General features: G+C 39.7%; 1 protein-coding gene and 1 pseudogene across 5 annotated transcripts in view; one reads left to right on the forward strand and one right to left on the reverse strand.

The window, feature by feature from the left end:
- Vti1a (vesicle transport through interaction with t-SNAREs 1A) overlaps window positions 1-27,118 on the reverse strand; it is a 363,959-nt gene that overhangs the window by 95,849 nt on the left and 240,992 nt on the right. The gene's annotated exons all lie outside the window — the stretch shown is intronic.
- On the forward strand, window positions 19-14,053 carry LOC117285288 (annotated as a pseudogene).

Here is a 27,118-nt window from a genome sequence, read left to right on the forward strand (position 1 = left end):
TGCCACTCTTGCCTATCAATGACGAGGGACCATACCACAGAAGGTACGTACTGCTCCTAAACCACTTGTGACAGGAGATTCCTCGGAAGTCCTCAGAAATTTGCTTTTTTTATTGCTTCTGTTGTACATTTTGAAATTATAGTCAATTTCACAGAGGGAAAGTCCGCCTAAGATTCTATATGTAGACATAAGTTTTCAGTTATAAAACTAAGACAATTTCTGTCTCTTGGGACCATTGATAATTAAGGTGAGCAAATTGTGTGGCACAAAAACGCCCCCACCAATGATAATTAATGCTGTTACTGACACAGAAAAAGAAGAGTAAGTGTTTCAGGTTGTGAAACTGCTTTATTCTCCTATTTTTCTTCCCAAAGGTTTAAACTGTTCAGGTCTGTTTGTGTTCATTTTGGTCTTTGCTGATATTGACATATTATTAAAGGAGTGTTAAAAAAGCTAATCCAAGAGAAACATATGTTCCTTGTCACTGGCCTCCGTAAGTGACACCCTTTTCATTAATTATTACCTTTCAGTGACTGGGCTATGGCCGGTTTCCAGTCCTTCACATGGCTGCTGTGAGTTCCTGGGTAGAAGATGGTTTGGAATCTTTCTCATTGGGAAACAAAGGACCATACACACAATTCCTTTGGAGAACAAACCAAAACCAAACAAAAACTCGACAAGCCAGTATGATTGTCGAGGCTGAGAAGTTAGGCAGTTGTGGCTCTGAGATCAGCACGGCCACTTACAAAGGACATGATCAAAGGGAATAATGAAAAGATTGATCTCTTAGGGATATTATAAAGATTTTAGAATATTCACTCACATAAAGTGCTGAGCCCATGCTTGACACATGGAATGGTTACCATAATCATGTAAGGATCAGTAACCATGAAGCTCCCGTGTAGGAGTCAGAACATTGGCAGAGTGAACGTTTAACAGCAGGCACTGCTGGAGAACACAGGCGTAAATGGGCCTGCCACTTAGCCCCTCATATGACTCTGTTTCTTTTCTTCCATTTCAGGAAAGCCATCTGTACTTGAAAATCATCATTCAGATAAGCTCTCTGGGATGCATGTGTTTAAAATGGTAATGGCACCAGGGGTTATCGATCTTTTTATTTGTGAAGACAAAGGTCATCTATCAGACTTCAGTGATTGTGCACGTCCTGGGCCCACAGACAACGGACAAGTTCCACCATCCCCTCAGTATCTACTGCACAACAAGCAGGACAACTTTCTTCTCCCTTTTTATGCACTATGCAAATTGCCTGTGTTGATCAGAAGGGATGCTAAAAAGCAAAGTTACTTCCAGAAAATGTCTATTTCATTTAGTAGTTGTTGAGAAATGTAAACCAGTTGTCACTTTGCAACACATACCCTCTACGACCAATGTCACCAGGTGTGCGAGACATTCTCAGTTTTTCTTTTTTCACTGTTAGCAGGTAATATTTCTGATCCTACTCAATTAAAAAAAAAAAAAGAAAAGAAAGAAACTGAGAAAGTAGCCTATGTCCTGGCTCTTTCTGCAGGGACTGGCTTCACACAATCTGCAAAGTCCCAAGGTAAAATCCTTTCCTGTGATAAATGAGACAGCTGGTGACTGCAAGTTTATTCCATCACCCTGGCAGCCCGTTGTGCCACAGATGCGCTGCATGGTGTCAGAGAAGTGGCTGAGCAGAGCAGAGTATGCTGGGAGCGCAGAATGGACTCTTCTGGGGCTGAGGGAGGCAAGGTACATTTAACTCCTCCATCTGGCAGTTGGTCCTCAGGCTGCCAGGAGACTTGAAAGACAAAGGTGATTTTTCACAAACCCAGTTCTTAAAGGCTGGATTTTGGATTCCTTTAAAGAACAGATTTCACTAATCCTAAATCTTAAGGAAAGACAGAAAGAGATGGACAGACAGGGTGGAAGAAGGGGAAAACCAGAGAATGTACTAACATCTTTCCCCCTTTCGTTTATAAAATCTTATTAAATACATTATTTTCTTTCATCAGTAACTATCATTAGACTTATGACCACTTTAGTTTTTCTGCCCAGAAAAAGGGTAGCATTTGATACTATGAGTTGGTTTCACATGACGTGTACATGGAGACACCATCCCAAGACTCATGTCTACAGCAAGGCTGCAAGGCTCAGTCAGCTACTTAATCTCTCTCTCTCTCTCTCTCTCTCTCTCTCTCTCTCTCTCTCTCTCACTTTTGGTACCAGGGATCAAACTTGGGACCTTGTGCGCGCGAGAGAGGCAGTGGCACCACTGAGCTAAATCCCTGGCTACTTAATATCATTCTATTTATTTTCTGTTCTATGAGAAACATCAGTGAAGTTACTGACTGCTTAAAATGAGTTCCTATTATACTTCCTTCTTATAAGCAAATTACCAGATTTTTTTCCTGCAGGAGATTATTTGGGAAAGAATGTGCCTTCCCTTTCTGGAGAGCAATTCCGCTGTCTTCTGGATTAGTTCAGCAAAGATTTACTAAATGCCTACAATGTGCCTTGTTCTCTGTGTGTTTTGTAGAGGTGCACAGTGGAGGAAGACAGGCAAAACAACACGGCAGTGGGGAAATTCAAGCACTCTGGAGTTCACCTTTCCTGTTTTTTAGACTGAGATGAAGGATCAGTTTTTGGTTTAGTTTTTAACTTGTAATCTGTTGAGGAATGATAAGGGGTCCTGTTGCATGGCTAGTACATAACTCTTGCCACCTGCAACTCACTGTGAGAACTTGACACTATGCCTTATCATGTATGTCTCAATCAGTGAGACAAGTCCAAACACCATTCACTGGATGGAGACAATCAAGTTCCTATCCATGTCTTAAAGTACCTAATGCTAAAATGCTCTTCAACTGTCTTCAAATGCTTAATGTCTACATATATGATATCAGGGACTGGCACCAGGATTAGCTGTATACCAAAGAACAACTTATGGTCAGTGGAGCATCCTGGTTTCAGCTATGTACCTTCCTGTGCCTTCCAAGTCCTACTGCCTCTGATAAGCCAATTCATATCAGGATCTAGTTTATGACAATAAATGACACTCTCAGGTGGTTTAAGGTCCTTAAAGCCCATGAAATTGCCTATAAAATTTTGTATGTGTGTACATTTTTTCTAGAAATGATCCATCATTTTTGTCAGGTATTCAAATGGTATATGGTCTAAAAATTGTTGAAATAAACTCATTCCTCAATATATTTTTTTAATTGCCTGGCAACTCCAATTAAAAATTTCAACATGCAACCACCCTGCTTCCTAGGAAATACATACACCTGAGAAGATTGGTGTGTGTGTGTGTGTGTGTGTGTGTGTGTGTGTGTGTGTGTGTGTGTTGTGCCATTGAACTACATCCCAACCCTTTAAAAATTTTTTAAACTGGAGATAGGGCCTTGTTAATTCACCCAAACTGGCCACAGAACACAATTCTCCTGACGTAACCTTCTCAGTAGCTGGAACTACAAACTTGTACCGCCACACCTGGCTGGACTGTCGGTTTTATGTTTCTTCTCCATTTCCAGGGACTGGACCATTTCCCTGAATCATTTCTGTGCACTACTGTTCTGAGTTAAAAACAAGACAAAATCTAGTTATCAACGGCTTGGATAAAAACAAGAGGTTGCCTCCATTTCAGAAAAAGAGTTCTTTCCCATCCTGGTTACCTGAGGATTGGCTGCCACCTTGACACAGTAACTACCTAAGACTACCTAGGAAGTTCATGACCACCTATTTCAGAAGAAGCAAATGCTAATTGATGTCCTTCACCCTGGGAAGGCACTAATACCTAAGACAGAAATTTGGGAAAAACCAAACAAAATGTACATGAGCACATCTTTGTGTTCAAATTCAGAGCCCACTCTGGTGGAGCAAGACAAATGGCATTGGATCACTTACGATTCCTTGGATTATGTAAAAAATGAACCCCAAAATAGACTTGGAAGACATGGTCTGTATGAAAAGAAAAGGACCTCAAGAAAATAGTGAAAGGATCACTAGAAGAGAATGAAAATAGGGAACTGCAAAGGCCAATGTTGGTTCTGGTAAAGTAAGTAGGAGTCTGGATAATGACCCATGAAGTAAAGATTTTTATCGGTGGTAATTGTGTGGTTTTTTTCACAAGAGGATTAGTAAACTGCAAAAGTTTAAAATAAATAAATAGCCTTATTGAAAAGGGTTTCATGGTTCTTCAGCATTATGGAAGTGTTCCCCACACTGCATCTTAGAAGTCCAGCAATGACTGGGGGCGCCTGACTTTGAAGGGAAGGCTGTATGGGCTAAGACAAGACACTGTATGGTTGGAGAAGTGGAATCACAAGGAGTTGGGGGGGTGTCGCTGTCTATGTGGAACCAAGTGAACACAGAAAAAAAATCCATCCTGATTTTCCAAGGAGGAGAAGGTCACCACCCCAAGACACATACAGCCATTGTAGGAGGGAGTGTGCTCCTTGTGGACAAACTGCACTCTTTACAAACTTTCTTATGGAAAGGAATCTAGCTTCTTGTAGAAGTACTTGATTCCATGAGGAGCTTGGGGTATCTTATCCTCCTAGAGAAGACGAGTGGATCCTTCAAACAGTGACAAGAGGCACCTTGAAGGGATCCCATTGATCCCACCAATTGAAGTACATTTTCTGGGGATCAAAAAGAATAATAACACACATGAAATGGATATAAAGCTGGGTGTTTATAACGATATACAAAATGAATCTCAATTGTCCCTTTTGGAGGTTGTTGGTGCAATTCAATGTTCTGAAAATTGTTAAATAGAAAGGTATTTATGCTGCTTTTCTTGCATGAGCTATATTTTAGAGTATCCAAAATAGCTGTTAATGAGTTTTTCTACATAGAAGAATATTAGCTAATAAATGCAGAAAGAATGACAGAAATAAAAATCACTATTTTTTAGGCCCTGATGGATGTGGGCGTCAACCACAATGATTGCTAAAGCTATTTGATTAACAGTTTGACAGAGAATGTCATTATGGATCAATTTGCTTAACCATAACAGAAGCCACCCATCAATCTTGACATCAATAAAAGTGATACTACCAGTCATTGCCTCCTGAATGCAATTAGACACTATGTCCCTCCTATGGAATAAACTGAACTTGTATCTCAGTAAGTCTTTAGACCTAATAGCTAGTTTACAGAAGTATGAAGGAAAGAGGAACATATTAGACAACACAATGAAGATGCAACAAGCCAAACATACAAGGCAGAAGTTTTTACTGGTCAATCATTCATTTAAAAAATAAATGCAACAAAAAGAGGAGACAGATCTGTAGATTAAAAGGACATTAAAGACGCTGCTGGGGATTTAGCTCAGTGGCATCAAGGCTGTTTGGCAAGCACAAGGTCCTGAGTTCGATACCTGTGCCAACAAACAACAAAAACAAACAAAAAGGACATTAAGGATACATCAACCAAATGCAACAGGTACACCTTGGCTCGATCCTAATTTAAACGTCCTGACTACAGACATCTCTGAATGATCCAGGAAAATGAATCTGAGGCAGGTTTTGCAGTTATTATTAAATTTGCTGTTACTATTATTAAATAATGCTATTGTGGTTAAGTTTCTAAAAAACTGTGTTACACATGCTAGGGCTACACACTGAAATATTTATAGGTAAAAATAGGGTAACGAATTTAAAACAGGTGAAAGGGAAGAGGAAGATAAAACAAGAAAGGCTCCTTTGTTGGTAGTTGTTGAAGGTGGGTCTTGAAGATATGAGGGGTTCAGTACACAATTTTCTGACTATGTAAATTTCTGAAATCAAAGGTTAAGAAGAATGACACAGAATCTCACAGAAAGTAAAATAAGAGAGATGGGCAAGCTGATGAACATACAACTCTTTCTCTATGGAGTGGATGAGTTCATGTACGCATTTGCTCAGGTCGGGGGTCTGAGGGTGGACAAGCATAGATCACTGGAGGGACTTCAGTATAGTCAGGGTTACCAGGTGCCTGGGGTCTCACGAGAGAGAGAGACAGAGAGAGAGGGAGAGAGAGAGAGAGAGAGAGAGAGAGAGAGAAAGAGACACACACACACACACACACACACACAGAGCTGTGGTAAATCCACCTGCTCTAGGAGCGGGTGGGACAGCTCTCTGCGGGGTTGGCAGAGATGGAGGATTCCAGGATCTTCCTGCAGGAAGCAGGAAACAGGTTCCTAGCCACAGTCTTATGTCCTCTATCACCTCATTCTGAAGGGAAATCTGTAAGCAGCACCAGCAGACCCATGCAACCCAGAATTCTGTAATGCTAGAATGGCAGTACGCCATAGTGTGCAGTTCTGCAGACAACGGGTGTATTTCAAGGCCACACACATCTTTTCTTCAGCTTTCTATCATCCTATGTTATTAATGTTCTTAAAGAACTGTAATAAATTTGGTCTTCGAAGGGGTTTGGTCAAAAGCAGTAACACCATACTTGATACAAAAATGACGGATTGGGACCTATAATACCTCTATGTCAGCTTTTTTCAATTAAATGACCACAACCAGCAAACAACACGGGGACTGTGTGGGATACAAAGATATGCAGTGTCTGCAATGGTGAACCACAAAATGCTCATAGGAGAAAAAAGGGGGAAAAAGGGAGTTTCTCATATAAGTTCTTGAGACAAAGATGCTATTCAGCTTTGCAGTCCTTTGAGCTCTTGCTAGGAATATTCCACCCATTCCACAATTGCAGTTAGAAGGTGTCTTGAGGAAATCTTTGTGCTAAAAAAAAATCATAATATTCATATAATGTCCATACTTGCCCCAAACCCCAGAGAATCAGGGGCTCTTGTTACTATAGTCTCTGTGACTGGAGCAACTTGGAGTTTTCCTACATACACTGAAAACTAAATAGAAACTATGCCTAATTGTGCTCTTTAGTTTTTTTCTGAGGCTATCTTGCCTATTCTAATTGTATTTTCTTTTTGCACAATTAGCAACTATTTCCTGTTTAATAACAACCGTGATTTCTGAATGGAAGTTCTGATCATTCAGCAGAGTGAGTCATTTGAAACTGAGATTATCCTGAGGATTCAGAAGGGCAGTATGCCATGTATAGTGCTTGACTGTTATTAAATAGAATCTCAACTTTAGTCTTCACTCCAGGCCCTCTGGCTCGCATAAGCACTGGATGGAATTTTAGGTTACCTGGCTCAAGCCTCAGCTGCTTGTAGAAAATCTTGTTTCGAGACAACCCCCTCATTGAGAGGGTCTGAATCTGAGGAAGCTGCTAATGTCGCTAAGAGTTCTTAGTTTTCAAGTAAGGTCAGGCCTTGTTTGTAGCCCTGTGCAGGGCAGACCATTTTCTCAGTACTGTCACCTACAGCCACTCTACTGTGAAATGGAACCCGAGTGTCTTTCTCCCAAGTGTAATTTCGAACTCAATGACCAACTTTCCCCATCCCTTCTACCCTATACTCTCCCCAGCCTCTAGTAACCACTATTCTATCCTCAACTTCTCTAAGATTAACATTTTAGAGTCCACCCATGACTGAAACTATGCATTATTTTTCTTTCTGTGCCTAACTTATTTGACTTAATGTCTGGGCCTCCAGTTCCAGCCATGTTGTCTTTTAAAGGGCTAACTAGTATTCTGACACACACACACACACACACACACACACGCATCAGTTGATAGACACTTAATTGATTCTGTTTCTTAGCCATGGCGAATGGTGCTGCAATAGACATGGGAATGCTGCTCTCGCTTCCACATACTGATTTCACTTCCTCGGGCTATATTATCTAAATTGGGGCTGTTGGATCATATGGCAGCTCCAGCTTTCAATTGTTAAGGAACCCTCTTGCTGCTTTCCATCATAAATGTACTTTCCATCAACAGTGTATAAGGGCTCTCTTTTCTCCATAGCCTCACCAGCACTTAGTATTATTATTTTTAACAATAGCCATCCCAACTAGAGTGATACTTCATTATTGTTGTTATTTGTGTTTTTCTGACGATTAGGGATGCAAAAGACATGTCGTATTTTCATGTCTTCTTTGCAGAAATGTGTTTCAGGCTTAATGCCCATTTAAAAAAATATTTTTTCTCCTTTTTTTAACTATAGAGTTCATTCTGTATTTTTGATATTTACACCTTAAAAGATGTATAGTTTCTTAACAGTTTTTCCTGTTCTGTATGTTTTCTCTTTGCAATCTTGTTTGTTTCCTTTGCTGTGTCCAAGCTTTGTAGTTTGATGTAACCCCATTTGTCTTTGTTCATTTTTGTTTTCTGTGCTTTTGGAGTCTTATCCAATAAGTTGCTGTCAAGGCCAATGTCATAACGCATTTCTTCCATGTTTTCTTCTAGCAGTTTTATAGCTACAGGTCTTTGATTTAAATGTTTGATACATTTTGTGTATGGCAAGAGAGAGTCTAGTTTCATTCTTCTGGATTTACAGAATTCCCAGTGCCACTTATTGAAGAGAATGTCCTTCCCCCATGCATATTTTTATCATTTTAGTTAAAAATTAGCAATTATATTTTTTAAAGCTCCCCAGGTGGTTCTCATTAGCAAACAATACAGAGAATCACTAGGTTAAACTGACAAATGTGCTTCTGAAATGCTTTGTAAAAATAAAAAGTATATTAGAAGTTGCTATATATTTTCCCAGCCCCTTGCATAGTCACAAAAGGTAATGGCACACTGACAGCTCATATTCAAATTTATTTGAATATGGAACCCTTGTCATGCTTAACATAGATGGGAATGCTATTCTAATCATCTGGAAACCAGTAATCTAGGCTGATGAATCTAGTTACAGAAAACCCTATACCAAAAACTGCGCAGGATGACAGTTCTATTAGAGTGTAAGTCTCTTTCCCCACTAAAGATACACAGGACCTGTTGAACTCAGCTCACTCTTACCTAGGAGCAAAGATACACAGTCTCATAGCTGGATGGGATCTTAAATGGCACCTAATACTGCACCTCTCAACACCACTAACACTCTCTGTCTCTGTCTCTCTCTCTCTCTCTCTCTCCCCTCTACTACAGCACAGAAATATATCCAAAAGGCTGGGTGTGGTGCCACATGCCTGTACTTCCAGCACTCTGGGGCATGAAGGCGGGAAGATTTCAAGTCTGAGTTCAGCCCAGGCAACTTAGCAACTTAGTGAGACCCTGTCTTGAGATTTAAAAAAGAGAAATGAAATTAAAAAGAGCTAGGGTTGTAGCACAGTACAAAGATTCTAGGTTCAACCTCAGTACCACAAAATAAATAAGGAAATAAAGAAATCTCTCCAAGAGTGTTCTCCAGATGGCCATTCACTCAACACTAGCTTGAACGGTTCAATGACAGGAGCTCCTGTTCCTTCATAATACAACACCGTGCTATGTATTGCTGGGCAGATTGAGTCTTCTTTACATGGCTAAGAATGAGCCTCCTCCTACTGTTGCTGTCTGGAGCAATGGTATAAAGTGCCTTCTTTCAAATAAGTGTCCTTCAGTATGTCATTAATGTAGAGCAAGGTTCACTGGAGGGAAGCATACGACTACACAGAGCCAAGAAATTTGGATTTGAGATGTAGCTGTGTCTCAGCATTCATGATCACAGCAACAAAAGCCCTTTGGGCCTTACTTTCATCATGCAATACACAAAAATCACAACAGAAAGACCGTTATCATTGTAAGCATCAAGTTAAAAGTGGAAGTCACATGCTATGTAATCGAAAAGAACAGTACACATATAAATTGCCATGCCAGCACTGTTTGACAGTACAGTATTTTTATATTTGAACACGCTTTGGTCAGTTGAAACACATCTAGTTTGGCAGTCAGACACATCAGAGTAGGTCAGTGAGTTAGCTAGAGTGGCACGCGAGCCTTCCACGGCTCACCTGCTACTTGCTTCAGTGACTCAGTGACTCAGAAACAGAAGTCTTGCAAGATGGCCTGGGTGCCAAAGTGCCAACTCTGCCTTTCAGTCATCAGGCCAACAAAGAAAGGGCTTGGGATCAGAAAGTCCAGGTAGAATCAACAGTCTCTACATGGGTGTCCGCGAACAGGTTAGCTAACCTCAGTTTCCCTACACATAAAAGGACAGAATATTAATCTTGTACATGCTACTATGAGTATGAAATAGTACGTACTGAGTACTCAACAGTAACTTTTTTATTTAATTGGAGATTTTCAATATTTTTAAGAAATGTGTATGAATGTTTACATGTATGGATGATTTCTGAGACAGGGTCTTGCTAGTAGTTCAGGTTTTTGAGACAGATTCTGTCTATCTAGTTACTTGGTGGTTTGAACTCAATATGTAGCCCAAGCTGGCCTTGAACTCATGATGAGACTCCTGAGTGTTGAGATTAAAGGTGTGTACCACCATACCTGGCTTACTTTTTATTTTAAATCAGTGAAAATTCATTTGAAAAGTGCTATATTCTCCCAAAGGGAAAAAGAATGTGAAGTACATGACTCCATGTGACTAGAGACCCAATTCTATCTTCAACTCTCTGTGGAACCCATATACATATCACCAGTCAGACCCTGGGTTTCTTACTGTCAGATGAGCTAACCGGACAAGCTGATCCTTAACCCTTTTTCCTAGGTATGATTCTGAGAACACTAACAGCCATATTGCTAACCAAATTGAAAAAAAAAATGTATAAGTAAATTACTTCCTGAGAACAATTCAGTTATTCTATAAACCAAAAATACTACTTGTAAAAACAGTATCTTCAACCTATAGATGTCCATGAAAATTACTTTCCTTTGGAAGACATTATTTCTAATTCAGCTCTGCTAATCACATTCCTGAGATGAACAGATTTGTAAAACCTCAACAGAAACAGACGTAGCTCCAAAGAAGAAATACAAATGACCAATAAGGCCATGAAATCTTTGGCTGTCAGGGAAATGCAAATCAAAATCACAATCACAGAGTTCTTCACACCTACTTGGGCAATGATAATAAAAGGGAGAGACAATTACAAGTGTTGGTGAAGTCATGAAGAAACTGGAGTCCTTACACATGCACTGGTGGAGGGACTGTAAAACAGTACCCACTTTCGAAAATAGTTGGCAGTTCTTCAAAAGCTCCACACAGAGTTCTTATGTGACTCAGCGATTCCATTCTGAGGAAAAGGGGAAATGACACATGTCCACACCAAAACAGCATTACTTATAGTCCTGAAAAGGCAGAAACAACCCAGGTGGCCATCAACTGATAAAGGCATGAGTAAAATTTGTACATCCACATGATGGAATATTACTCAGCGTAAGGATACGAAGTACTGATTTATACGTGTTACAACATGGATGAGCTTTGAAAATACTATGATAAGGGAAAGAAGCCAGACACAAAAGACCACATAATGTATGATTCTGATTATATGAAATATCCAGAATAGGGAAACCTATAGAGACAGAAAGTAGATTAGTGCTTTTCTGGGGCTGCAGGGAAGCGGGGGTGACTGCTAATGGGCACCAGATTTCTTTTTGGAGTTATAGAAATGTTCTAAAATTGACTGTGGTAAAGACTGCAGGACTCAGTGAATATACTAAGGACCATTGAAATGTACACTTTAAGTGGGTGAATTATATGATATGTAAATCATATTTCAATAAAGCCATTAAAAAACTCAATAAAAGCACATAATCATTAAACCATAAAGATCAAGGATCAATTCAGTTTAAATCAAAGTACAAAGATTATGTGTTTATATAAGAAGAGCATGTTATGTGGATGATGGCTTTATATGTTCAATTGATTTAAATCCATTTTTTGCATTTGGATCACTTTTCAAGGAGCAGCTGAAATTTAAGAAAGTAAATAATAAACAAGGCTATTGTGGCATATAAAATACGTTTCTTTTATTTTACTAAGTAGGATTGACTCAGCAGTGTAAAATGCCATTTAAGAAAAGAATGACAAAGTTTGAATGAGAAAACGTATTTCATCGTGGAAGATAAAAGTCCTTGCTTTTCTACAGTGAATACAGGTAATTTCAGAAGCAGCAGCTCCTAATTATTCACTGCTGAAAAGCTAAAAAAAAAGATTCATGTTGAAAACAGTGACCTCCAGTTTGCTCTGTGAATGAAGGCAGGCACAAATTCTCATTTTCCAACAATCCGGGTTGATAAGTGAGTTGGAAAAAGCATGCATTTCTTCATTACAGTGCAGAAGACTGTTCATTTAAATAACAATAACTTGCATAAAAGTCACAAAAGCATTATCTAGCAATTCTACTGTGTTGAATCGCATTATTAGTACTAACAATGCCAGATAGGGTAAATAAATGACTGTCTTCTTATTTTCAGCATTATTCTTGATGACTTAGCTTTATGAAAGGGAAGCATAATTATAACTGGTGCATTCAACACCTTGGTCAACACTATTTGCTTGGATAACTGTTGAACTGGAAAGGATTTTAAAATAGAGTTGTATTCTTTTCTAGGTTATCCAAGGGGGGAATAATCTTCCATCCCACTGTTTATGGATTATATATTTTTAACAGCAAATATTTGAAGAACTCATCTTCTGCTCATGATGTCTCCATAAAATCTGCAAGCCCTCATTAAAGACAGCACACTTGCTATAGAATGTATTGAAAAATTGTCATCAGTAGTTTAAAGATTTCTTATCATGAACATGCCAATGCTTCTGTTTTTTAAATTCCTGCAGTGTAACTTGTGGGCCTTTTACTCTCTCTCTCTTTCTCTTTTTGTAGCCATGTGAAATACATAGTACTCCACCCAATACCACTGACCAGCCTTGTCCTGAGAGTACCTCCTAACTCCTAGTGTGGAGAAAAGGGGGGATGTGAAAGCATTCGGGGTGATTTGTTATACAGCAACTGACAAGCTAAGAGGAGGAAAAGAGACCTGAGTGGAGACTGCTGTGCACCATACAGAGGACGCAAGACATTTGGAGCCAAGTCTTTGAACCACAACCTACAGACATGGATGAAGACTCCTTTAAATCACAATGTCCTAATTCAATCAGACTCAGAGCTTATAACTACTGAGCAGGGAGTCAAAGTTCCTCCAGTGGAATCTCTACAATTTCCATTCAGCAGAACAGAGGGCTGCAGGAGGTGTGAAGGAGCTGTTGCAGAGTCAGTCACACTTAGGAAGCAAGCACACCCCTCTTGTTCCAACTTTCTGTTTGCACAGAGTAGCTCTGGCAAGGGAGGGGCTTTTAAGATGGTGGGGAAACTACAACCTCTCTTAAGGCACCTGTTGGCCCAAGCACTGCTTCCTGCTTTGCCTGTTCTGCTTGAGAAAGACAGAATAGTATGCAGTTCCTGAGACATCATATTGCTAAACGCCTCTGTGTCCCTGATCTCTCTTCTCAGCTAACTCATACTTATTCTTTGAGCTCAGTCCAGGCATCACCAATTTCAGGAAGTCCAACACAGCTAACAATCTCTTGTGTACATTCACTGTTACGTTACACTGCAATTTTTAATAAAATCTGCCTAGAAATGTTAATTTGCTAGACTGTGTGCACTGTTGGGAGATCAACACAAATTGTTTTTATTTGCATCCTGACTATCTAGGGTACCACGTCACAACAGCCCAGGCTCAGGCAATACATGTCTTGGAATAGAAACAAACGTGCCAAGGAAGGGTGACTTCAAAGGCCTAAGGGGCGACAATATCTCCATGTGTTTCAAATGTTCCTTATCCACCTCTATCTCAGCTGGACCCTCCTTTCATCCTGTAAACTCCCAGCAGAAAGCTTCATCAGGGTTTCTTTCTGGCAGCTACCCTTGCCTCGGCCCCTCAGGAGATCCATATTTTCTTCCTTGGATATATCTTTTCTACTGTGGCTTATACTCCTTTCTCTAACTCCTATCACTTCCCTTTCTAGACGATTTGCTTCACGCTCGCGGGCCCCTGGGCTAATTCTCATCCAGCGTGCTGCGGACAGCGCTCTACATGGAGCAGGTTTGGTAGAGCAGCGAGTCTTGCCAGTCTCAGTGCGCTCACAAAGCAGTTGCTGACTCGGAAATCTCTTCCCTGGGGCTGGCAGTTCTGCCTCCAACGAGCCTCCAACACAGCAGCCTTGGATACGTGCAACAAGTGGTATCAAGATGCATTCAAATGATTTAAGGGTAACCTGCCAAAGTCCTCAGAAGTTTCCTGTGCGCCCTGAAAGTAGATCATCCTCGGGTGCTGTCTTCATCTACCCAGCAGGTGTGTGGCATCAAATAAATATCACAGAATGTCTTCCAGCCAGCGACACACATCTGGCTGGGAGAGGAAGTGCAGGCCTGCTGACCACATTTCTTGATGGGAGGGAGGAGGGGTCCTTTTTGAACATATGGAAAATAATTATTTTTATGGACAAGGTTTCCTCACCTACTGTTTACCACTCCCTGTAAGTCAACCCACCATATCCTCCCAGGACGTTTCCAGAGGAAACCATTCTCAACATAATTTCATTTACAAAGAGGATTCCTCAAATATATCATCACAAAACAATTTTTTCCCATAAAACTGTGATTTTCAAAACAATCATACTAATAGGGAGGCTGATTCATTTACATGGGACTCCCTCTCTCCCACTCCACTTTGAGTATTTAAATTACTGAGTAGTGTGGGCTTCTTTCCTCCTGCTGGAAGACTTGGGAGCTACTGAAATTTAGTTATTTATAATCATTCATTTTGGGGTAAGATTAGGGAGAGTTTTATATGATACAATATGTTCCTGAATAGTTTTAAACTTTCTATTCCAGATACCAATGGACCCAAGTATTTGGGAAAAAAAGAGTCGTAGGCCTGAGGTTTAATCCTGACTTGAAAGTTATGGGAACAATTTAAAAGAGAATAAATATAGATGCAATTGCGAATAAGTTTCGGTTGTAATTTCATACATGTAACTTATACCTCCCCCCCAAGTCAAAGATAATTCTAAGAGAACTGCAGATACAACATACATTATGTGAGGCTGAAAAGGACAGCTCATAATTACTCCAAGTTAAACCATGCAGGCTATTACATTTTTTACGCATGAAGACTATTTACTGACACAACGACGGGTTGTGGATCTGCACTTTCTGATCTGGTAGTGTTTAACAGACACTGAAGTCTCATTTCCCTTACTCAGTCACACCTGAGCGCCACTGTGTGTGCGCTTGCTTAACGTTTTCTTTACATCAACTTTAGATTGGCCTTGTATAGAAAAAAAATTCATCTGTTCTTGAAAATAGTAAAACCACGGGTTTGATGACTCCTCAAGTCTTTGCTTTGGGAGGAAAAAAACTGGTTTAAAGGCAAAGCTGCCCAGTTCAGAAATGGCCTGAATAAGGCACTGATCCTTGTAGTGGATGTGTATTAAGCCCCTACAATGTCCACATGCTTTTGCAAATGCTTGATTTAGAGCAGTGAGTAAGACACAGTTCCTGCTCTAACGGGGTTTACATTCTTCAGGGAGAGGTGATAATAAACCAATTAAGTATACACAAATTGATTATCTCTTAGCACTAATGGTTAGAATCAGAAGTGCTGTGGATTATGGACTATATGCATGTATGTAATGAGATTCTGGAGAAGGGACGCAAGCCTGAACATACAATTCATTCATGTTTCACATATACCTTACACACATAGTCTGAAGGTGATTTTATATGATGTTTTAAATAATTCTGTGTGTGGAACAGTGTCATGGTGTTGACTTTTCCTCACCGTGGTATCAAATCGGCACTGCAGAAGTTTTGGAATTTGAAGCATGTTGGATTTCATATTTTCAGATTAGGGTTGCTCAACCTATAAAACACTTCCAGGCAGCGATATGTGCTATAAGAAAAAATACAGCATGGGAAAGCCTGAGCGATGAGGAGGGAATTGAGCGTTGATCCAACACAGCACAGGAAACAATGGACTATTCGAAGCAGAGGCAAAGGTCAAGACAGCTCCTAACTAAACCTGTGCCAGTTTTCACTCCTCTTAGAAGACCCAGTTGTGCCCCAAGGTTAAATCTTTGTGTTGTTTACCTTCTTCGGATTTTCTTATTGTTTCTGGAACATACCTGCCTGTGGTTACAAGAGGGAGATTAAAAATTCCAGAAAGGACCAAAAAGCCAAGGAGGGGAAATTTAAAAGGGGCCAGACACCAAAGGACACAGCACCCAAAGCCTCTCTTGCTACCTCGCCTATGGTCTTGGTGAAGCAGTCTCCCTGTACCACAAGAAAATTATTTCCTAAGTAAACACTGGCATATACACATGGGTTGTTTAAAACCACTGCAGCGTGTCTCCCCTGTTGAAGGTGGAGGGGCGGGTAAACATACTGCTTAAATGTTTCTTAAAAATGTGATTAAGTGATTGATCAGAAACATTGTTGAGAATCTAAATAAAATAAACTAATATCATGGCAATCTGGTTTCAAACAGACTTTCAAGACTACACATAGATACTTAGCTTCCTGGAGTCTGACTGTGACATGAGAACCCAGCTGGTGACAAGTGTCAAACAAGGAGAGCTGTGCTGCAAAGGCTGATGGACAGGAGTAGCTGCCACCCTGGCTCCGACACTAGGGAGTTGTGTGATTTTGAGCAAGTTGTGAACTTTTTAAAAGCCTTAATTTCCTCATCTATAAAAGAAAAGTACGAATGCGTCCCTTACCGGTTTGCTCTGAGGGTCAAGAGACAGTCAATGAGATCATGGTTACATAGCACTCAGCATTTAAGAGCTCTTAGAATAAATGGCCTTTAAGACCACGACAGCAATCACAATAATGATGATGCAGAAATCACACAAAAGGTTCATAAGTTCTGAAACTGAGAAGAAATGGCCTCACTTCTTAAAACCCAAGACAGTCAAGTGATACTTTTGTAAGAGAATACTAAGTCTTCTGGATGGTGCGTGCTGTACCTCTGCTGTCTGGAGAGAAACAGGAACCAGGGAGGAGAAAGCGTCAGATATCTGAGTTGTGGGCCCCATCTCAATCTAAAAGGTTCAGAACTGGATAGGTGTGGGGCTACTCCAGGCACTCTACACAGACTAGAAACAGAGATGCTCCTCACTAGGACAGGGCTCCTGTAACAGGAACTGCACACCTACTAGGAATCAGAAGACAGGAGGCCAGTGAAATGTGTCCCCAGAATGCTGGGCAACTTTGGAGGCCTTCCCACATTAGCAGTGATTTTTGCCTCTTTCAATTTAAAAAGCACTCAATATCTGCCATCCCAAATTTAAAAACAAGGGAAGAGTGCATTCTGATGGTCTGAACCCATGAAATCTGCACACACCATAGTGAGATGTTCTGTAATCAAATTCTCTTGAACCTGCACCAGTCTCCATTGACAACAGAAGGCAATCGGTCTACATATTGGAGGAGGGAGCGGTGGAGAGTGAAGCAGGAGTGGAAAATGAGGGGAGGCACATCATCCTGCTACACGCTTCTCCCCATACGGCACATAGTACACGGGACAGCTTGGGGAAGGGAAACGCTTCTCTTTAGTTTCACATTCTTACCCTTCCGCTTTCATTCTAGTCTTTATCCCTTTTTTCCCCTTGAGTACATAGTTTGCTGGACTCATAACATTTATCTGAGCGTGTGTGATACAGTAATTCATATCACTTAGCTGGATTCTATCATTTAGTTCACACTGAGATGCTGAGTCCTACTGTAGGTCTGGTACAGACACAGATCTTTAGGAAGATGAACAGTTTCAGGAAGATATGGATTTCTGTTACTCCATAGTCATGAGCTTTTACTGAAGCCTCCAACTTTTTTCTGTCTTGGGCTGATAAAGGGAAATTAGTAAGAGTATATTTTAGGTTACTGTCTGGTCATCCCAATAAAGTGACTCCTGTAACTTTCTGGCCAGGAGAGAGGGTAACAGAGCGAAGACACCCAGGCCAGGATACCTCTGACAAAGACAAGGCACTGGGTCGGTCATGCACGGCAGACTGGGAATAAGGAGACCTAGGCTTCATGAACCACTGGGCACTCATTCAAATACTGAAGCAGTGAACATAGCAGGAGATATGTCCTTAGTCTCAATGGGCAATTGTGACGTGTCATTCAGCAAGGTCTGTAAATTATTTCTACTTTCTTGAGAATGTAAATGTGTCAGGTGTCTTCGGCTGGAAGATGGACAGGGAATCGATTACAATAAAGTGGGATGAACACCATAATAGGAAACTACACAGAGGTAACTGGATTGTAGAGAGACTGAGATGATGCTTGCTGCGTGGTTTCTCCCACACTGTGGCCTTGATCTGGTTGGAGAATTCATTTTCTGTTGTTGTCCCAGGAGACACAGTCTGTGTGCTATGGACCACATAGTGGAAAATAAATGACTCAAACAGTAATCACTTTGTTGGCTTTTTCTCCAATTTGTCCCCACAGGATCCAGTGGTTTACATGAACACACACCAGTCATGTGTGGAAGGTCTTGCATTTGGCCAGCTCTGGCTCTGATTCTAGCTTTGCCATTTACTCACTGTATGGCCAGGGAGCGACCATGAAACCCACCAGGCCTGCGGACAGTGCATATGGGAGTAAGAATTTGCTCTACAAATGCCAGAGGCGATTATTAGCAGTGGGAATGCTTTTCATTTAATGGTCTAAATAAAGAACACTAACAAAAACAACAAGGACTGAAAGCACAAAGTTCAACCTGTATTGACCTGGCTCCCAATCCTTAGCAGTAGAAAGTTTTTCTTTTAGTAAGCAAAGCCATGTTTTGGTCCTAAAAACAGTATATTAAACTTAAAATGCTCTAAAATACTCCTTGGTCAGGGCTATTCAGCACAATCTGATGTTTGGGATTTCATCAAATTAATGTCACTAGAGGTGCCTTATAATTAGGATAAAATATTTGGAAAGTTTAAAAAGTGATGCAATTCATTAATTCATTAATTTTTCTGCAGATTAGGTGCCACAATTTAAATAATATCCAAAAAATACAGCTAGATATGCACAAAGAAAAAGAATGCACTGCAAGTCTTTAAATGTAACACAGTAGTTTAAAATGCTATCGCTATTCACATTCTCTGAGAATATTAAAACTGCCCGTTAAATAAAAATCTAATAATTGGCCTGCCTGAATTGTGACATTTTATAACCTGCACAGAAATGTACAAAACTATGGAAGAAAGGTCCTTTTGAGGAAGCATTTGATTTGCAATGTAATATTATTCCAAAGCCAAGAGTCTCATGCATATAGTCACAAAAGAACAACAGTGCAGACTCACAAAGCTGAAGAAGACTCTGGAAATCAGAGCTGAGGCACGTTACCACATCAGGCCCAGGGCAGCCCTCAAATTAGAACTGCTTTTCACTGGACACTGCTTAAAAACATGACCGAGATAGGTCATCCTAGGCTTTTATACAAGCCACCTACAATTTCCAAACTTACCCTGCAATTTCACTAAATGAATACAATTTTAAAACATTAACTAGGAGAGAATCGGCGGTTTCAAATTAGAGGATTAAAAACTCACATGACCAATGTTTAGCAATCGCCTTCTATATGGATGCAACTGTATGTAGCAAGAGCATTTCAAGATTCAGATATGAAAAAGAAAATTCTTTGCTCTCGAGCTTAACATTTATTGGGGTGAATAAGGTACCAAAATAAGAGGAATGGAAGCAGCACAAGCAAGGCAAGGTGAGGACCCTTCCTTCTGAGCGTGCGATAAGACACGGGCTTGAGGTGGGGATTTTGATGAGGAAGAGGAGAAGGCCCATGTCCAGGCACAAGAGTCAAGTAAGAAACTTGCTTGAGACACAGGGCATGATGCAAGTGAAAAGAAGAGAGTGGCTGGGAAAGGTCCCACTACAGAGGGGGCTGAGGACCAACACAGGTCTTTCCAGGTGCAGGCTCTCTGAAAACAGGCATTGTTAGGGGTACTAGATGCTAGGTCAAAAGTCTTCATCTGTATGCTTTTTTTCCCCCAGTACTGGGGATTGAATCTTTTCACTGAGCTACACCCACCACTTAAATTTTTTTTTTTAAATTTTGAGACAAGATCTCACTAAGTCACTAAATTGCCCAGGCTGGACTTGAACTTGTGATCTCTCTGCCTCAGCCTCCTAGAGTTCTGGGTTGGCAGATGCGTGCCACCACACCCAAGCTCTCAGCCCTACAGACTTTATCTATAGGATTATATGGTTCCAATTTTCTACCCCTTTCCTGAAGGGTTTGTTGGTTAAACAGCCAGACAATTACAAAAGAGGAGTCACAAAAACGGGGAAATAATCACTGGGAAGAAATGGTGACTAAAAAGGCAGTGAAGACAGAATGATCAGGAATTTAAAGGAAGGCAGTGAGTGAGATGAAAGAAAACACATGCTGGAGAGAGAGCACTGTAATTGGGGGCCAGATGGAGGTGGGAAAGGGGATGTACGGTACAGAGACCCTCTCGACACCCTTCCCAGTCCAAGCCCTAAGAAAACTTATTAGAAAGATTTGAGGGTCTGCAAGTCCACATGTTGGGAAACTGGCAATGATGGTAACACCAGGAACTTGCAAGCTGTGTACCTGAACCACAAACTTGGAACCGCCCTTTACAGCTTTAGGAGATAAGTTATATAACTCCAAACCGGCTTGTAAAGGAGAATATCCAGTTTCACTGTGAGATTTCATAGCAAACTGTTAGGTGGGAAACACTGCAAAATGCATGCATGGACAAGTGATTCACTTTCTGTAAAAATGAGCATTTATGTATGTGATCATCAGAAAGGACGCTGCTAAATGGTGGAAACAGTTGAAATATCCAATACCACACAAAGATGTCATCAATTCTTATTTGGAATATTTTGGTGACTCCTTTTAGTCCACAACGTTGCTTAATGCTTCGATTAGTAAGCAGAACACATCCCTTTAGAAATATCTCTGATGAGAAAATGTAAAACAAAGAATCTTGTCAAAGATGTTGGCACAGTATCAAACATTAGAGCTGAGTATTTTCACTTTTATCAGTTTTAAGAAACAGTCTTCTATGTAAAGAACACACAGGGTTTGCTTGAAAAAAAAGAAAAAAGGAAGCATTAACACAAATATCCTGAAGCTGACATTAGCTCTTATAATCAATGTAACTTGTTCACATGGACCTGTTACTCTACTTATACAAATAAATTATCAGCACTGCATATCTGTGTGGGGGCGGCTTGTTTTTTTTTTTTCAAAATGCAAATGTTTTAGAATTATTTTTATATTTCAACAAACCCTATATGTATAAATGATAAGACATTTAAATACTTCATAATGGCCCACCGAATTAATCTGTTTTGCATGTGAGATTACCCACTTTGCAAATCCCGATAGTGTGATGCAAGGGTGGACCTAGTAGAGAAGAACGAAACAATGATTCCTTAGGTTTAACTTCTTGAATGTTATCAGGATAGATCTGTCTAACAGAAAACAAATAAAAGAACTGCTTTCTTTATTTGGCATGAAGAATGTTAGCAACGTTTTACCTAAACAAACTTTACCAGGAATGAGGGTGAAGAAGTTGGCTATGTACTTAAAGTATAACCAGGATTGCAGCTGCTAATTTTAGTTTGATGCTTTACAGCTAAGGGTAGCAGAAAAAGCAAGAGGCAATTATGCAAACCAAACAGACCTTTATATTCTATACTTAATCTCAAATAATAACAGGCGCATTTGATCGTCTTTACGTTAAAACGTGTCATCTGCCAATTTAGGACAATAACTTTAAAATTTTTATTCAAAGTAAGAATAAGTCAGGGATAGTTTTCTAAAACTTAAAAGTCAATAAAACAGTCAATTATTTGGATATAAAATACACACAGATAAAGGGGGAAGAATACCTATAAAACTGTAAGCAATTATTTCATGGGCAATAAGGCTTAAAAGGAGTTTTATTTTGTTCTTTATGTTTTTCTAATTTTTAAAGATAATAATATGGAAGTAATAGTTTTCAATATTTAAGCTCTATTTTTTTTAAAAGAAATGACAAATAGTTCAACAAACTCACATTTTTATATGTGAAAAGTGTGGAAACGACAAAAATGAAATCTAATATTAAACCAATTTAAGGAAGTGAACACAATACGGAAAACATAAGGAAAATTTCCACTGCTTTAAAGAAACATCGTGGGCTGCTTGTCTGCTTCTGGGGTGACAAATCGGGCCCGAGGCCTGATGTATATGACGTGGCCTGGGGAGATGGGGTTAGGGCATCCCGTAAACACGGAAGAGGTGACTGGAAACAAAAGCCCCGGCTTCCTTAGTGCACCTAAGTCGTGAGCAGGCGTGGTTCAGAGTAGGACAGGTCATGTGTGGTATGGTAAGAACCCGTCAGGAGCAACTGCATGAGAAAAGCCCCACCCAATCCCTCCACAAAGACCACTATATGCAGGTATTCTTATATAAGGCACGCCTTATTCTTTTTTTCTGTACTGAGGATCTAACTTTAGCTTGTGGGGCAGGTGGCGGCACCACTGAGCTAAATCCCTGGCCCACAGCTTCCTTATTTGAAATGCTGGGGATGAAAGGGTCTCAGATTTTCAAGGTTTAAAAAACATTTTATTTGGAATATTTGCATAGATTTACTGGTTGAACATCCCTCATCAGAAGAAAATCTGAAATGCTCCAAGATTCTAAAACCTTATGCCAGTGCTCAAAAAGTTTTGGATTTTAAAGCATATTAGATTTTGGGGTTTGGATTCATCATCAGTCATGCAGAGTCTTGTAGCTATGTCTCTCTCCTAGTTAATTTATTTTTATTTATTTATTTTTTTTGGTACCAGGGATTGAACTCAGGACCTTGCTCTTGCGAGGCAGACACCACTGAGCTAAATCCCCAGCCCTATCTCCTAGTTAATTTAGACATTGTTTTCTTTAAATCTAGTCTGTGTGGCAAAATACTGAAAGGACAGAGCCCGAAGTAGGTTAAGATTTACTAAGAGCTCTGCACCATCTGAACAGGCATTAATGGTGAGGCATAACAGTTATTTAATTAGCACACATTGATTAACTTAACCCCATGGAACCACTGTCTTCTGCTACTGCTAATTTTGTTTTTGAAGTCAAATGAAATAAAGTAGCTGAAGAGTAATTAAATGTGCCCAGTCCCTTTATCCCTATGGCTATGATGGCTGGGTCGCCTTCTGCTGCTGAGGTCTTCTGAGAAGATGCTGGAAAGGCTTTGAAACAACTCAAAGGCATGTTCTCGGGAGGTGGTGACCACATTAAAAACTCTAATCTGAATGGCCTGTTAGTAGTATTTTCTCTAATGATGCATGTGGGAGAAGAGCATAATTTGAAATCATTTTCAGATACTGGCTATGAAACTAATAATGTTATATTAAAAATCTTATTATGGAAACAAATCCTAGACTACATGTGTGATAACCTGCCTAATACGAAAAGTAATAGGTAGAAGATTGAAGACTACAAACTGCAGGTTAGCAGTTTTGCAACTGAACACCTTAAACATGCATCACACACACTGTAAACCCCAAAACAAAAAGCAAAAGAGGACAGACAGAACTTTTGTTTTCCAGCAGTGATTACATACACGATGACCAGCTGATGGCCATATTAACGTGGAACTGGCTACTACTGGCGAAGTCCTTCCTGTTTGGTCTCTTCCTTCTCCTTGACAATCTTTAGGTGATGGGCACAATTTTAGGGTTCTTTGGAATACAACTTGAGAATCACTACTTTATGTTTCCCTTGTGGTTACAGTGCATTGGTTCATTCCACAGAGATTCTGATTCCTTTAAGCAACTTTCTCTGACAGCAAGGCCAGCAAGCTAAGAACCACATTCCCAAGATTCTTTTGAAACCATATTCTACACATGGCTCAGGTTCGGCTAAGCAGATATAATCAGTGTGAGGCAGCTGGTGTGTGTGTGTGTGTGTGTGTGTGTGTGTGTGTGTGTGTGTGTGGCATTTGGCTCCTCTGGGAAAGCTCTGGGAGGGATTATGGAATCTAGTATCCTGGGTGCCATGTGAGGTGAGACTGAGGCAGGGAAATCTCCTGGCAGATTAGCCTCCATTGTCGCCTCTGCCATTCATGTCCCATAGCACCTGAAAAGCTCCAGTGGTCCAGGACTCCTGTGGTCCAGTGTCCAGAAGCTACTCTAATAAATCTCTTCCTGCTCGACCGAGCTAGAAGAGTCCAACCCCCAGAGTCTGAGAACCCTGAATAATACCAATGCAGAACAGGCCTTAATTATCTCACCACCTCACACAAGGTCTCTGCAGCATCACTCCTACTTTGGGTCCTTACTAAACTCAGCACGGTTTCTGTAGATACTGAATGAATGTGAATTAAATCACACTACTGTAGCCGTAGCAATATGCTGGTCAGTATGAACATCTTTCAACTACCTGCTAGATACTGATACAGTAACAAATCATAAGCAAGGGGTGAACAGCATAATTTTTGACTATGTTCATTTTTCTGAATACATCAAGACCTTAAAAAAAGAACAGTTTCAGGCCAGGGATTTAGCTCAGTGGTTCTGGTGCCTGCCTCACAAGAACAAGGTCTGGAGTTTGATCCTTGGTACAAAAAAGAACAGTCTCAATTTCTTCCCATTTGGAGAAGACAGAAACAAGTTAAGAGCTATCTTTTTAAATATAACAGAAATGACAGGAATGTAAATTTATGATGCAACAATGATATGAATTTGGCCACTACAGAATGCAAGCTTAAACTTACCTTGTCAAAAATAACCAAAAAGAATCTAAGGATCCTTTATTTGAAAACAATATATTGCATCACAATGTCATGCCTGTTGGTCTGTATGTCTATCATCTCAAATACTTAGAGATAATCCCAGTGCAAGCTTTCTTCATTTAGAAAAGACTACTTGAAAGAAAAATTCCCTTTCCTGTTTTGTACACAATTATCATTTCATTTTCTCTATATGGTTAGACAAGGGTCAGATGATGACTTTAAATATTTAAACTGGTCAATGACAGTCAAGTTAGCCAGGAATTTTTCTAGTTTATTGTTAAATATGGATTGCCTTAGAGGTAACCTCAAGTACATTGCACAGCTTCCTAATGAGTTATTAGTTCTGAAGCCATGAAGTAATTCTGAATTTTAAATATGACTGAAGAATAGACTTGCATATAACAAATTAAAAGCACCATAATTATGCAATGTCATGCAATAATCAGATAATCACAGTATCCATATATCAAAAGTGTATTAGTAAGTCTAACATATTAATAAAAATCTAAATCTGGCCCTTCAAGACCTCAACAGTAATTGGAAAGAATTTTGACAGAATACACTGGATAACTTTCATTATCAGTTTTGGCAAGCTATTTTTTAACTACTTAAATAGTGATTATTTCTAGACTTCACTGCATATCAAAATCTAAGATCTGAAAAATTACCAAGGGCAAAACAGCAATGATCAAATGCCATAACCTGAATTTGAATTTATTGGTATGATGTAAATAATATGTATGCAATGTTACGTTTTCCTATATTTTACTTATATGTTGTTCATTTGAAATACATTATACATTTATAATTACACAGGTTATATATTAATTACATACATTTTTATCATGCAACATATCCCCAATTTTTCAAATATATTTTAGAACATACATTTCAGTCACCTTAAAAACTTAGGTGAACCTCAAAATGACAAACACACAGAGAAGGAGACAATATTTATGTGGAGTTTGAAAGGTATAATTTTACCTGTAATAGTTTAGTCCTGTAAACCAAGACAAACCTTTTACTTATTGTTGTTGGAATTAAAGACACTGATTTAGAAAAACATGAGCTAAATCTCTATTAGGTGTAAAATAGGAAGGGTCTAGCCACAAAAGGAAGTCCAATTAGTTAATATGAGAGTCCTCAAGTGTGTACTATAGGAATACAGTTTACAGGTAGCTGTGTGATATATCGATGCCTCTTAACTATTCTCAGTTTGAATAATGGACTGGGTTCTATTAAGTTTCTCCCCTTGAGGTGAAATTTCTGCTGTCTCTTTCATACATGGTCACAGTACCCCATTTGCTGATGGATATTTATTCTGCCAATACCTAGGTCTTAACTTTCAGCAGGCTGGAAGCCTTTCTTAATAACAACTTGCTCCAGGTCATGAAGTTAAATATTAGAAAAGCAGAAAGATATTATAGCCCTAGCTGTATTGCGGCACCCCTGCCTCTCGCCCAATTCCCTTACACAAGGAGCTTTTGCTTCCTGGTTCTGTTACTGGGAGTTTTGACTCACAGACCTGGTATGTTTGTTCCCTTTCCCTTTTTTCACTGAAATGAAACTCTACACAATAGACTCATGATGATGTCGCACTGGTATAAATCAAGTTTATGAATGATGTCCTTCACTTATTGCCCCTTCCTCTCAAACAGTGATATCTGTAACTCACTAGCTGTAGAATTTCCAAAGCTGAGTGATTTGTAATGTAATACTTCTAGAATCTCCAGAGTAATTTCAGCATTAGTTACTAATAAAAGTTGGCTCTTTGCATTTCTTAACCTTGGGAACATGAACCTTTAAGACTTAGAGATCAAATACCAACATTCCCCTAGGACTGCTGTGCACATCTGCATTTCTGGATGTAGGATTTTTTTTTTTGTTCCTAATCAAGTATAATCTCACTTCATAACTTCTGCTTTTGGCACAGTGCTACCTAGATTTCCAGGCGAGCGAAGAAATGAAGGCTGGGGATTTTGTGCTTGAAAGTTTGGAAATTTGGCAAATATGATATTAAAATGAAACTATTTGATCTTGAACCTCAATGTAGTGAAATTTAGTTAAAAAAAAGAAGCCAAAGTGGGTTTTAATATAGTCCATATCTGCACCTGCATTTTGATGGTGCCAGGTATCTCTACTAACAATTCTGTTTTCATGGCAAAACAGAATGAAGAGTCCGCAAATTTCCCTCTGGGATCTTCAATTCATTTGAAGTAATCACTAATTCCTGCTTACATTTACAAGTCAGGCATTCAAGGGATGCTCTTTCTGACTGGTATTGCTCTGTGATTAAATAGTCTGAGTTTTGGTCTGTGTGTCTTGGCCCAAACTACTTTCTTTCTTTCTTTCTTTATTTTCATGGCAACAGAATGAAGAGTCCGCAAATTTCCCTCTGGGATCTTCAATTCATTTGAAGTAATCACTAATTCCTGCTTACATTTACAAGTCAGGCATTCAAGGGATGCTCTTTCTGATTGGTATTGCTCTGTGATTTTATAGTGT

Source organism: Fukomys damarensis, unplaced genomic scaffold (genome assembly GCF_012274545.1).
Source record: "Fukomys damarensis isolate Sample0158 unplaced genomic scaffold, DMR_v1.0_HiC HiC_scaffold_8, whole genome shotgun sequence".
Classification (NCBI taxonomy): Eukaryota; Metazoa; Chordata; class Mammalia; order Rodentia; family Bathyergidae; genus Fukomys; species Fukomys damarensis.